Genomic DNA, 13988 nt, shown 5'->3' on the forward strand with positions numbered 1-13988 from the left:
CATAGATAGATTGCTCTGGGACCGACAAAGATTTTTTGACCTGGCTGATCAATTTCCTGACAGATGTCGGCCGAAAAATCATAAGATGTGCGATCGTTCGAATCCCACTAACCGCACGATAATTTCGAAGGATTGGTCGGGCTTCCCTTAAATCGATCATTCGACAAGAAGAATCGTCGCGTCTATGGGGAGCTTTAAGGTGTGAAGATCCAAATTACGGAAAGACCCTTTATCTGGAAAGCTCCAGGTCCCGAGAATTCTGGATAATAGGTCCCATACCTCTACAGTATCTTATTTAAACAAATAATTCTTCATTATTGACTTGCTTTTTTACTAGTTATAAGACCTTTGTACATGATCATAACCAAGCTAGGATCATCTCATGTAGATGGTAAAACATTCCTCATGGTTAAACATGGCTTGTGCTGAACCTGTTGCCTATTTGTTTAATCACAAAAATTCTATGTTTTTTTGTTATTTTTTGAGCTAAACTGGAGAAAAGGGGAAATTGAAGCTACTCCATATTTGATTCTTGTGAGGTAGGTAATGAGATTACTAGAGCACAGATAAACAGTTATCCATTATTGAGGGGGTTATCTGTGCTCTGGTAATCTAATTATCTACATGGCAAAGACCAAACATTGAGATTTTAGGGTAGACAAAGGCAAGAGTAGTGAGATGTCCAGATTTTGTAGATAACAGTAAGTGCACATCTGGGAAAGTACTGCAGAGGTAAAGGGAGTTAGTGCAAACTAAAATGTGAGCTGATAGCGATCTGAGAGGGGAAGGAGAAACTAGTAAATGTGGAGATTAAGCAGAATGCTGATTTAAAAAAAAGCATTTAATTCTCTGGCACAAAAAAACTTAATTCTCTATGACCATGGTCATCTGCTGACACAAGATTAACTGATATCCTCCACAGCCTATAATCACTACCTTCACACCGTAATTAGTCTTTCTTCATTCTGTTGATCTGCTTACCAATAATATATGTGTGGGTTAATTGTAGGTTTTATTTGCTTTACAATTAAAAAAAAAAAAGAAAGAAAGAATACTCAGATTCTAATTGAGTTGATCTTAATACATGACATCTGAAACCTTTTCACATTCCCTACAATGCTACCCAGATAAAAACATTTTTTAGTGTGCCATTCACATTACGCTCACATATATCTGGGATCTATCTAATGTAGCCTGTTTTGTGCTCATTATTTGTCTTTGCTGCTGTGAATACATATGACAAAACATTGTCGAAACTTAAATTAACGTATCCTCTTTGGCACCAGCCTTAGCCTATGTACATGAACATGGTACGTATGGAACTTGAGTTATTTATGGAGGACATAACACTAAATAAGAACTACAAGGGAAATGTAGCATTAATGTGGCCTTACTGTAACATACCATGGTGGTCTAGCGGGGGCTAGGGCCTGGTGGGGACGTCTACAGTCCTAGTCCTCTTCATTTTGGCGCCAGTACCGCTATGTTGCGTGTGGCCGCTAACTTCTGGGTTTATGCCAGCGGTGTGTTATTTTATCACTCTGTGGCGCATAAATGTAATGTATTTAAAGGGGCTTCAGGCCAGTAATCATTGCCTGCAGCTTAGCCATTTCCCGGAGGGGGCGCCCGCAGCCCTAGTCCTCTATGGCTATGGCATGCGTGCAGGCCGGGATTTGTGGAAAGGCCACCTAGGACTGGGCCTAGGGCAGAAGGATTTTAGGGGGGCGGCATGCTGCCCAACCACACCCACATTGATTCAAAAACACTGGGAATGCGCAGGAGATACAATCATTTTTTAAATTTCTCATTCGCCAATCCCCATTGCTCCTGTCCCCCTGGAGGGGAGAGGGGGGCGACGAACGGCAGTGGCCCTAGGGGCGTCTACTATGTAAATACGGCCCTGCATGCATGGCCGCTCACTTCCGTGTTTATGCTAGCAGTGGCGCATCACCCTGTGGTGCAATAATGTAATGTATTTAAATGGGCTTTGGGCCAGTAATCATTGCCCGCTGTTAGGTCTAATTTGTTAGTATCTGGGTGTGATTCTGTCTTGCTTTGATTCCGGTTTTCACCCTTGCCTGCCTGACTATTTTGAACTCTACTGGTATTAACCCTTGCCTGCCTGACTACTCTTTGAACAGTGCCTGTACCAACCCCGGCCTGATTGTCCATGCTTGAATTCTGCCTGTACCAACTACTGCCTGTCTGACCCTTCTTGAACTCCACCTGTACTGACCCTGGCCTGCCTGACTACGATTTTCACCTACTAACTGAACTGTTGCGTTCAGGGCCGCCATCAGGGGGGGGACATGGGGGAGAGTTGTAGGGGGCCCTGAGGGTAAGGGTGGCCCTGCCACACCACACTTACTTGATTAGCCAGGCCCCCCATCTTTCTGAGAGCTGCTGACTTCAGGAAGGCATGGACATTTAAGGGGCCCTGGCCACCAATTTTTTTTTTCTCATGTGGGGTACTAGCCACCAATATTTTTTAATGGGGGGGCCCTGGCCACAAATGTTTTTTTTTATGGGGGGCCCTGACCACCAATATCTTTTTATTTTTTATTAACATGTGGGAACCCGAGCTACCAATATTTTTTTTGTTTTTTTACTGTGTGGTGGGGGGCAGACCTGTGGGGTGGGGAGGGCGGACCTGTAGGTGGGGCTTGCAGTGAGCGCAGCCCAGGGGGCCCAGGAAATTTTGTCTTATGGGGCCCTGCGATTTCTGATGGCAGTCCTGGTTGCGTTCCATCCAAAATCTTGGAAAGGCGGCTGCTACAGGCAGAAGATTGAGCCATGACCAGGAAGCTTAGCACTTGTTCTGAATTTAGCGAGCCGTACGTGACACTTACATACTTATGTGACTTGTTCTGTCCAGTGGGTTTATGGCACCGAGGCCCTGGATAGTTAGCAATTGGCATACTGCTTTAAATGGACTAGTCATGTCCAATATCTGATGATTTCAATGTCGGTCATGAAAACTCATCATTTTAGACCTGCAAACTTAGTGCAAGTCTGCCAGTTCATGAAAAAAAATGTATTGCCAACTTCAGAGAAACCGTGGATATTTATCTTGCAGAAATGCCAACTGTACTGACATTTTGGCCATGATATTGTCATATTCCAACACAGAAAATGTGTCAATATCAATTCAAAAAAACAAAGAGTCTATCAAAGCTAATTCTTCCACCTTCCCAGTATCACCAGTGCGGCAGATCTCTAGTCCACATATTGTGTCTCAGAGTTGAAGCTGCATGTTCTCCTTTACAAAGGGATGGGTGAGCAGAGTGATGCTCCAATGATCCGACTTACTCATTTTCAGTTGACCCGACAAGTAGGGATGCACCGAATCCACTTTTTTGGATTCGGCCGAACCCCCGAATCCTTGGTGAAAGATTCGGCCGAATACCAAACCGAATCCTAATTTGCATATGCAAATTAGGGAAGGAAGGGGAAAACATTTTTTACTTCCTTGTTTTGTGACAAAAATTCACGCAATTTCCCTCCCCGTCCCTAATTTGCATATGCCAATTAGGATTCGGATTCGGTTCGGCCGGGTAGAAGGATTCGGCCGAATCCGAATCCTGCTGAAAAAGGCCGAATCCTGGCCGAATCCCGAACCGAATCCTGGATTCGGTGCATCCCTACCGACAAGTGCTTGCAAGCAAAACCAAAATCACTGATTTCAGGTGATCTATCAACCCAAATAGGGGCTGCTTAAAAACACAAAATACTTGAAATATTCACTGTGAGTCATTTTCTTAAAGGTTGAAGTTAATAATTGGTTTGGGAGGTGGGACATAAGTAAATAATTGTTCCCAACTCCACTGAGAATTATTCCTCCACAATTTTATGTTATCTTAGCTTTCCATCCCAGACACAGCAATGCAATATACAATGAAGAGCACAGGGACTATAACCATAAATTTATATTTTACCTGGGAAGAAAAAGACAATTCCCCTACACTGGCCATATGAAATTATTAATGCAATCAATACATTCAACAGGCACGGTCTTTAAGCGTCCAAGTGCAGCTGCGCAGCCTTCAAGGTAAAATGTGGCTTTTTTTTAAGAAGTCCAGAGAAAGACTCTAGCAAGACATTGGCACTAATAAAATGGAACACTTACTGTTATAAAAGCAAAGTCATAGTGAATAATGGAAGGAAGGAAGTCTCTTAAACATTTATGACATTCCAAAGCCTGAAGTTTTTTCCCAGTTTATGGTGGAATATCTTCTGATGTTGTACAGTGTGCAAGCGATACATTCTTTAATGAAGCCCCATAAAACCTAATAAAACCCACAATTGTTGACAAATTATATAAACATACAAGGAGCATTGGCATTTACAAAATGCCCTACTATGGGCTGTTTAAGGCTAGGAAAAAACAAATTCTGGCTGCTTTATCCAATAACTGTTCTGCCAGAGGGTCAATGAAACATTGGGCCTATTCAAGTATTAACCTACGATGAATGCAGTCTTTTCCTAAAGAGCTTAAAGAGTTACGCTGAACAGGGTGATAAAACAGATTTGGCTGAATACAAGAAGACTTCACAGTGAAGTACAGTGGATACACACTAGATAATCTATGCATCCTTCAAGATAGACAGACACATACTGGCCAATTTGGCATGCACTGGTAGCCAAATATAGTGCTAGGTCCACTCATTCAGAAGCAACCAAATAAGTGAACTGGTTTCGACAAAATTACTTATTTGGTGGCAAGAGTAGAAACCCCAATATGATGATCATCACTCCAAGAGTGATATGTTTGCCAGCAAGGATTCACGTGAAATTCCACATTTCACCACTGGTGAAAAAAACACCTATTGACTTAAAAGGGATACTGTCATGGGAAAAAATGATTGATTTTTAAAAAAAACAAAAAAAAACGCATCATTTAATAGTACTGAATTGTGCACTGAAATATGTTTCTCAAAAGAGCAAACAGATTTTTTTATATTTAATTTTGAAATCGGACTTGGGGCTAGACATATTTTCAGTTTCCCAGCTGCCCTCATTCATGTGACTTGAGCTCTGATACATTTCAGTCATTCTTTACTGCTGCAAGTTGGAGTGATATCACCCCCTCACTTCGTCCCCCCTCCAGAAGTCTAACAACAGAACAATGGGAAGGTAACCAGATAGCAGCTCCCTAACACAAGATAACAGCTCACTGATAGATCTAAGAACAGCACTCAATAGTAAAATCCAGGTCCCACTGCGACACATTCAGTAACATTGAGTAGGAGAAACAATAGCCTGCCAGAAAGCAGTTCCGTCTTTCTGAAAGCACATGATCAGGCAAAATGACCTGAGATGCACCTACACACCAATATTACAACTTACAAAAATACACTTGCTGGTGCAAGAATTAAATTTTATTGTATAGACTAGAGTATTGTAGAGTAAATTATTTGCAGTGTAAACAATGTAATTTAGAAATAAAAACTACTTTACCCTTTAATGCAAGACTTAAAACGAAACAAGACAAACACACAAGACACATGCACACTATGCCAGAAACAGAACCCATGAACCCAACACTGTAGTATCAGCAATTATCATTTTACTAATGACTACATACATAGAGCCATACAATATCGTCATTTATTAACTAACTAGAGCAGAAAGGGCAAACATTTGGGCTCAAACAACTCTACAACAAAGTTTCCCTGTATAATATGGTTTGAACTGTGCTATTGGCTCCATAAGATCACTGAGATTTAAAAAAAAAAAAAAAAAACTAATTGAGAGCAGGAGTGGACTATCTCTCACATCACAGCCTCTCCATTTCTTGTGCCCAAAATTAGGAAATTGAACATATAGTCTGCTTATAAATTACCCATTTAACATAAGCCTTAGAGTAACTCCTGAACTTGTGATCCTCACAAGGGGGCAGCTGGTCTTTTCGTTTCCTCTTTTTTAAATTCTCCCTAAAAAGAAGATTATGACTAACACGGCATCTGTTTTAGGAAGGTAAGCACCCATCATTGTCTGCCTCTGTTTATTCTATCCAACACATACTTAACCGTGACCTAGGAAGTGGAAGGTTCCCTGAACTCTGCATGCAAGAGAAAGGCACTGAGCAATGGAAGCTACATGCTGTGCAAACCAGTGAGGAATCTTAAGTCTTTTTATTCAACAGTGTCATCTAGATGGCATCTCTTGTGGCTTGCTGACCTTTATTGCTAAACAAAGCCTCTTATGCTAGAGTTCTGCCTTTTTTTTCAAGTTGGGCAAATGCTGCTACCCATGCAAGTTGTTTAACATCATGAAACATCATGCAAATATTTACTAAATAGAAATATGATTACAAACGTTTACTTCAAATGTGATTCATAGCCAAAAAAAGTTTTCAGCACCGAGCCACCTCCCTTACATGGGCAGGTGCAGCAGACTGGGGAGTTGAGCATTAAAATAAAATTGGGGATAGGCAGCACTCCGGATAAGATAAGCCTATGACTAAGGGATCTTGTTCCCGAAACGCGAGAATTAAATTTATCTTATCTGGAGTGCCGCCTATCCCCCTTTATTCCCATTTATTACAGCTAAGGTTTTGGAGAGGAGCAAGTGGAGGAGACATACCCACGGGGATGAGTTTGGAGCGGCTTTCTATTTGACGATTAAAATAAAATTGATTGAATTGTGGAGGTGACTGCTAAATTGCTCATTATGATTTTGGTTTTGGTAAACTCAGTGGTGGGGAGGGGGAGTAAAAGCCCCTTAGCCTGCCGTCTCGTTAATGACACGCAAGGCATCAGAAATCCCTACATCAAGGGGCAGATTTATCAAGGGTCGAAGTGAATTAGAGGGAATTTTCAAAGTAAAAAATTTCTAAATTGAAAGTAATTTTTTGGATACTTCGACCAACGAATAGGATACTACAACTTCGAATTCAATTCAAAGTAAAATAGTTTGAATATTCGACAATCGTACTGTCTCTTTAAAAAAAACTTCGACTTTAATACTTCGCCAAATTAAACCTGCCGAAGTGCTATGTTAGCCTATGGGGACCTTCTAGAGCAGTTCCCTAAGTTTTTTGAAGTCGAAGAAAAATCGTTCGATCGATCGCCGAAATCCTTCGAATCGGTCGATTGGAATGATTTAATTGTTCAATCGAACGATTTTACTTCGACCGCAAATGGCCAAATTCGATGGAAAAAAACTTCGACTTGGATATTCGAAGTCGAAGTAAATCAATTTGATGGTCGAATTTCGAAGTATTTTCAACTTCGAAATTCGACCCTCGATAAATCTGCCACCAAGAGTGACACATCCGAAATCCATTTATCCCAACATCCCTTAGTCCCTATCCATATGCAGCCAGCTTCCATGTGTCATGATTGATGCATCAGAGGTATTGCATGTGGAATATTAGCATGTCTGTGGGCACCAGTCATTGGCCAATAAGCTGTTGACTTGGCCCGAATTGGCAGCTCTTATTGGCCAGTAAATGGGCATCTTTAGTCTGTGCCGAGGGAGCACAGATTCTTAGGCTGTTATAATTAAGGTATATTTGGGAGCTGAATGCACTGACCCATAAGCATGATACCAACAACAGACAAAAGACAAAGGGTGTCCAAATATGGCACTCTAGCTAAATTACTACAGATCAGTTGCTGTTTGACTTGAAAAAAGCTGCTTTTCTGGTGTTCTGTGTAGGAAGACGGACATCAGTTCTAACCTGACGGAGCTCTTATGAAAGCTGGCACTGTTAAATTCTGGCTTTGTATTTGAGATGAATAATCATTTTCTATTATTTTCTGGTGATGTGCACCATACAGCAAAACTACAGTATGTAGAAGCATGGATTTCTGATTGTTATACATCCACGGGCATTGTAAAATGCATTGCCATACGGTACAGTTTGCACTCCGCTGTAGAGAGTCAATGAACAAAGGAAAAAAAAAACTGCTGTATTAGTATTGAGATGTTTGCCCTAAGAACTGTAAATATAATACAATGTTATATGAGGCACCCACTGATTTGGTTACATATTATCATATCATACATTCAAATAAAACATGTGGATGCAGACGGAGTACTCAAGAAGGAAAGTGAAGGAAATAGGTATGACATTAAAAAATGTATGGGTTTAATAAAGTAAACAAATGCAAAAAAAGTTGCATCTCATATTCTAAATGATTTTAATGAACCATATTCAAAAGCACACGAGAAATATCTAGGTATAATACTTGGGTAGAAGTTATTTATTGATTACTGCTAGCAAAATGGAATGTATGATCACTAAAAAACATATATATATATATATATATATATATATATATATATATATATATATATATATACACACACACACATATATATATATATATATATATATATATATATATATACTAGACATTAAGTCCGTTAAATTAACGGGCACTAGAACATATGTCGCCAGAGACGGTCCGTGGGGCACATGCGCAGTAGCGCAATCCCACGGACACAGGGACTGGACGCAGAGACACTTGGACTTTATTATATAGGATATATACACTGTATAGTTTTTTTGTATTTTATGTATAGTTATTTGAGGGCTTGATTTCAAATAAAGACAGTAAATGCATGTCCTTGTGCTCATTTTATTGGATACATTACTATAGCTTGTGCAAGTAAGTATTTTTGTTGACACCCTCTTCCTGAAAATATCCACACAACTAAAACAGAAAGCTCACATTTCACCAGAAAGAGAGCTAGAATATACCCTCCTCAAATCTATTAATCCTTAAATCTTGTTAAAGGTCTTGGAGTAAATGTAGCTTTTTAGGCTGCCAGAGTGATAAATAAAAGATTAAATGTCGCCTTTACCTATGATGTGGTTTGTTTTTCTTTGCTAATGCACTTGTCTTATTCCAAAGGACAATATGTTAAGAGGTCTAAAAGGAGCCGAGCCTGTTGGGAAGACGGGATTCACAGGGTGGAAATCTATCCAGCTGGTGAGAGACACATTTTGCTACAGCAAAAACTAGTCAATGACTGCACTTGTGTATATGGTTTTTTTGTTTTGTTTTTTGTATGATTCCTAAAAAAAAGGCCCAGCAGGAAACAAAAGTAGAACTTCCATCGGTGAACGAATGATGATGATACTTTCAGCTGACCTTCACTTCCTCTCTCAAATCAAATTAAGATTGCAGACACTTATCCCATTATTGTTCTGACTGCATCTTATTCCCCAGAGGTGTGGCAAGAGCCGCTATCCACAGGGGGTTACACAAACCTTTGCAGACCTCTGGAAGTTTTAACAGCAGAGAGAAAGACTGTTATGGGTTAGAGATCTCATGGCTATGTGTATATAATGGAGAGGACTCCTAATTTTCGAGGTGAATATTTAAATAATATAATAAGAAATAGCAGAGAGAAAGACTGTTATGGGTAAGAGATCTCATGACTATGTATATATAATGGAGAGGACTCCGAATTTCAGTGGTGGATATTTAAATAACAACACATTCCACAAATCAAGTAAATAGATCAAAACTATAAATAAGTAAAAATAAAGTCCAGCTGAAAATATAAGCATCTGCATAACCTAATCAGTATGCAGAGTTTGCCTTTAATAGACTTTGCTATTAATTCTAGGGCTAATGCCACACACTTGTTTCTCTGCTTGTGGAGAAAACCCAGATACAGCCCACTACTGTAAATGCATGGACAAATGTTTTTATTTGTGCATTTTGATCTTAAGAATGGCCTGAATTTGAAAGCATCAGGGCAGTCTGGTGCAAACCTAATGATATCATCTTATGACCTAAGATAATGTTATTATCATATGACCTAAGATAATGAACCCTATGAGTATCAGGCTGAACTCCTCAAAGTGATGTGATGTGATGCGTTGCTCTGCGACATAACGCAGGCGACCAGTTGGAGGCCCCAAATATAATGGAAGTGATAGAAACATCGCAGGTACAAACTACACACAACATGACTGTCGGATGAAGACGCAGAGTGCATCGTTCACTTCTGACAGCCTGGTGCGTCGTTTGGCTTCTGACGAAGTGACCATTGTAGTCACGAAACGCGTAGAGCCATGCCTTGCTCACTCATCTTTGAACTTTCGAATTTTTGAATTTCTTTATGTTTTTAAATGACACAATAAACGTGGTATTTACTTCTACATTTCATCTACCCTACCATTGAGCCAGCGGATGTGCCTTTCATTTCTCCTGTTTGTGTCGCGTCGGATACACGTAGTTTGTACCTGCGATGTTTCTATCACTTCCATTAGATTCGGCGGCTCCAAATGGTCGTCTGCATTTCGTCGCAGTCGCTCCGTTGAGTTCAGCCCTCAAAATGAACAATTACACCTGTGCACTAATACATTCAGATCTAGATTTGGGACTTTCCAGCTGTGGCCTATTGATAACTCCCAAGATGCCAGTGACTGCATTAACAGTTGCACTTAAGCGACAGATGGAGAAGAGCAGGCTAGGGAATCCTGATCTATAGAAAGCAGGCTCCCCACTAAATTGCCAGCTTGCTTCAACTGTAGGAGTCAAGAAACTGTGGTCTGTGCTGTGTTGCTCTCCGTTTCACATGAGCTGGGAAAGCCGAGGGAGTTAAAGAAAAGTAAGTAATGAGCAATCGTCTTTGCTAAAGGATAAATTAATTTGGAAAAACAGACGATGAGATGGAATAAAAACAGCCCCTCCCTTTCTCCGAACACAGCGTGGTACAGATCAAAGAGCTCAGTTACCTTCCCCGGTCTGTATATTCTGCATCCCCTGTACTATGGCTTTGATCTATTAATTAAGAGTACTTCAGTAGCAGGTGGCACTGATACAACCGCAAGCAAAATTGTTCCAACTTTGTCTTACCAAAGGAAAAGCATTTAACCAACAGCATCACTCATCCATTTGCTGGAGTACATTTGAGGCTAAATAAAGCACCAGCCTGTCTATGGCACAATGAGAAGATAGAGAAAACAAGAGCCTGATTAATATTGAGTTATTCTACAAAATTTGTCTGGGAAATTGGGCGAGAAGAAAAGGCCTTGGAAGAAAGCACAATTGGCATATCTGGATGGCTACACCTACCCACACTGAACAGGAGAAAGGCTCTATAATATGCAAAAACTAAAATATAAATATTTATGTCTTACTGAAGGGGGAAAAAAGAGCAACCGAAAAATCTTTGCATAAATAAAACATATGAGATATGGATAGAGGAAGAGAGAGAGAAGGTGCTCAACCCTTTGACATCTGTGTAATGCCGTGTCTAGAACTCCGGTGCCTGATTCTGTTTGTATTTAGTCACTGATCAGCTTTCCTTGTAGATGTTTTTCTGTTATTCTTAATGTCAGATCCCTCAGGCCCTGGCGGCTTTACTTCCTGCTGAGCAGAATAACTTTAAAATGTGACACTTGAGAAGAACTTCCTGTGAAATATGTAGGCAGGGGTTAGAGCTGGCTTACAAGGCAATCTTTAGTTGTGGAGCTTAAGGTAAAACCAGCCTGTTTTAGAGCCCATCATTTATATAAAAACTGCCACTGTTGCTGTTCTACCTCACATTACACAGTATGCCCAGATATCCCTTCCGTTACATGGAGCGTACATACTGCTAGTTGATCCAGAGGAAAGCAAAAAAAACCCCATAAGAAGCCTCTCCAATTCACCTCAGAGGGGGTAAAAATTCTTTCCTAACCCTAAGATGGCAATCAGACCATTTACTCGATAAACTTTGTGCCAAAAGCCAATTTCAACAACCCTGTATATCCTCATCCAATCCTTTGATGGAGTAATCTGATGTATCTGCCAGTACTTCAGGGAGAGAATGCCGCAACTTCACTGTAAAAAACTCTTTTGAGTATTATGATGGAACCTCCTTTCTAGGGATGCACCGAATCCACTTTTTTGGATTCGGCCGAACCCCCGAATCCTTGGTGAAAGATTCGGCCGAATACCAAACCGAATCCGAACCCTAATTTGCATATGCAAATTAGGGAAGGAAGGGGAAAACATTTTTTACTTCCTTGTTTTGTGACAAAAATTCACGCAATTTCCCTCCCCGTCCCTAATTTGCATATGCCAATTAGGATTCGGATTCGGTTCGGCCGGGTAGAAGGATTCGGCCGAATCCGAATCCTGCTGAAAAAGGCCGAATCCTGGCCGAATCCCGAACCGAATCCTGGATTCGGTGCATCCCTACTCCTTTCTTCTTCATTGTCAGGGCTGAAGGCTCCAGGTAGAGATTTACAGACCAAGGAGGAAGCAGTAGGCACACTCCAGCAAGCGGTATCCAAGGGTTAAAGCAGTTAGCAAAATCAAGTCCAGGCAGAGGGTCAGTTCAGGCAGTAAAGATTCTAAAGGTCCCCATAGACGCGCCGATTCTTCTTGCCGAACGACCGATTTTAGGGAAGTCCGACCAATCCTTCGAAATTATCGTGCGGTTAGTGGGATTCGAATGATCGTACATCTTACGATTTTCTGCCCGACATCTGTCAAGAAATTGATCGGCCAGGTCAAAAAATCTTTGTCGGTCCCAGTGCAATCTATCTATGTTTGCAGGGCCAAGCAGGCAGCTCCCCTTTGTTTTCCTGGCAAATTGGTCTTTTTACTTGATGGTCAATTCGTACGATCGTTCTGAGAAGATCGTGGTCTCACGATGAGGATCTGATCTTTTAAACATCTATGGCCAGCTTTAGTCGATTAGCAGGCCAAGGTCAAGATCAGAAAGGTATATATAATCAGATAAAGTACACCCAGGAACATCCAGAGGAGAAGGTTACCAGCTTTTGGCGTCTATCCATAGGGGAATTTTCGCGGCAAAAACAGAAGTGCTGATGTTGTGCGTTTTGACACTCTGTTGCAGCACAAGTTTTGAAGCACCGCACACATTTAGCTGCTGCACAAGTTTTACATGCTGGTGTCAAAACGTTGCGATGTGCGCAAGCTCTGGGTGCCGCCATCTTGCATGCGTTGCTTGCACTTCTTACATTCATTGCATGAATTCCCTTCTGTCTGCTGGAAGGATCTAATGGCGTGTATATTTATACATGGTTATCCACATACTTGGACATAGCAGGATTATACTACAATATGTGTGTTTTTATTCAAGTGTGAATACATGCACACCTGTTGCGGTATAATCCTGCTGTGCCAAGTCTCTTCATTTAGTCCATTTGATTAATCCAGATGTGTGCTTAGACAGGACACAACAAGAGAAATATTGAGCAACTTCACCATTGACTATACACATTTATACATAGTTATCATTTCACCCCTTAAGCACCTTTTCTCCCGTGTAAACATTCCCAACTTGGCCAGCAATTCTTTATAACTCAGATTTGCCCCATCTTAACCATCTTAATATCCCAACACCACATCTTTAACCAGCTTAATATACCAGAACTGCACAGCATGTTATAGATGGGGCCTTACCACTGTTTTTGTAAAATGAAGAATCTCCCTCTCCTCCCACAAATCTATATCCCTTTTTATACAGCTCAAAACCTCATTTGCACTTGCAGCTGCTAACTGGCATTGCTTGAAACCACCCACGGTTCCATCATGGATTTACCTAACATAAGGCCAGATTCCGTGAGAAAAAGGTTTATCACATAAAAAGTCATGGACAAGATTCAATTTGTGATCCAATTCGATTAAAACATTTTCACAATATTTCACAGTTTATCAACTCCATTGAAGTCTACTGGAACTGAATTTGGAAAAAGGGTTTTTCTCCTCAAATTGAACCCTGTCCATGACTTTTTATATGATAAACCAGGAGATAACTTTTTCTCATTGAATTGAATCGGGCCCATAGTCTCATTAATGGATTAAATAGCTAGCATAGGTTTACATCCCAGGTGCATAACCGTAAAAGTACTAACATTGAATCAAAGTATTGAAGAGAGGTGCAGCAACTTCCAGATCAGGTCCCAATGAAAGTATTATTTATTGGTATATGTTAAAAAGGTATAAACATGAGCAGACCCCACTCTTAATCATAGGCATGCCAATGATCTAAGGATCCTTGTTGAC

At 40.6% G+C, this 13988-nt stretch overlaps 1 protein-coding gene across 4 annotated transcripts in view; it reads right to left on the reverse strand.

The window, feature by feature from the left end:
* dennd1a.L (DENN domain containing 1A L homeolog) overlaps positions 1-13988 on the reverse strand; it is a 442273-nt gene that overhangs the window by 162021 nt on the left and 266264 nt on the right. The gene's annotated exons all lie outside the window — the stretch shown is intronic.

This window comes from Xenopus laevis, chromosome 8L, assembly GCF_017654675.1.
Source record: "Xenopus laevis strain J_2021 chromosome 8L, Xenopus_laevis_v10.1, whole genome shotgun sequence".
In the NCBI taxonomy this organism is placed as follows: Eukaryota; Metazoa; Chordata; class Amphibia; order Anura; family Pipidae; genus Xenopus; species Xenopus laevis.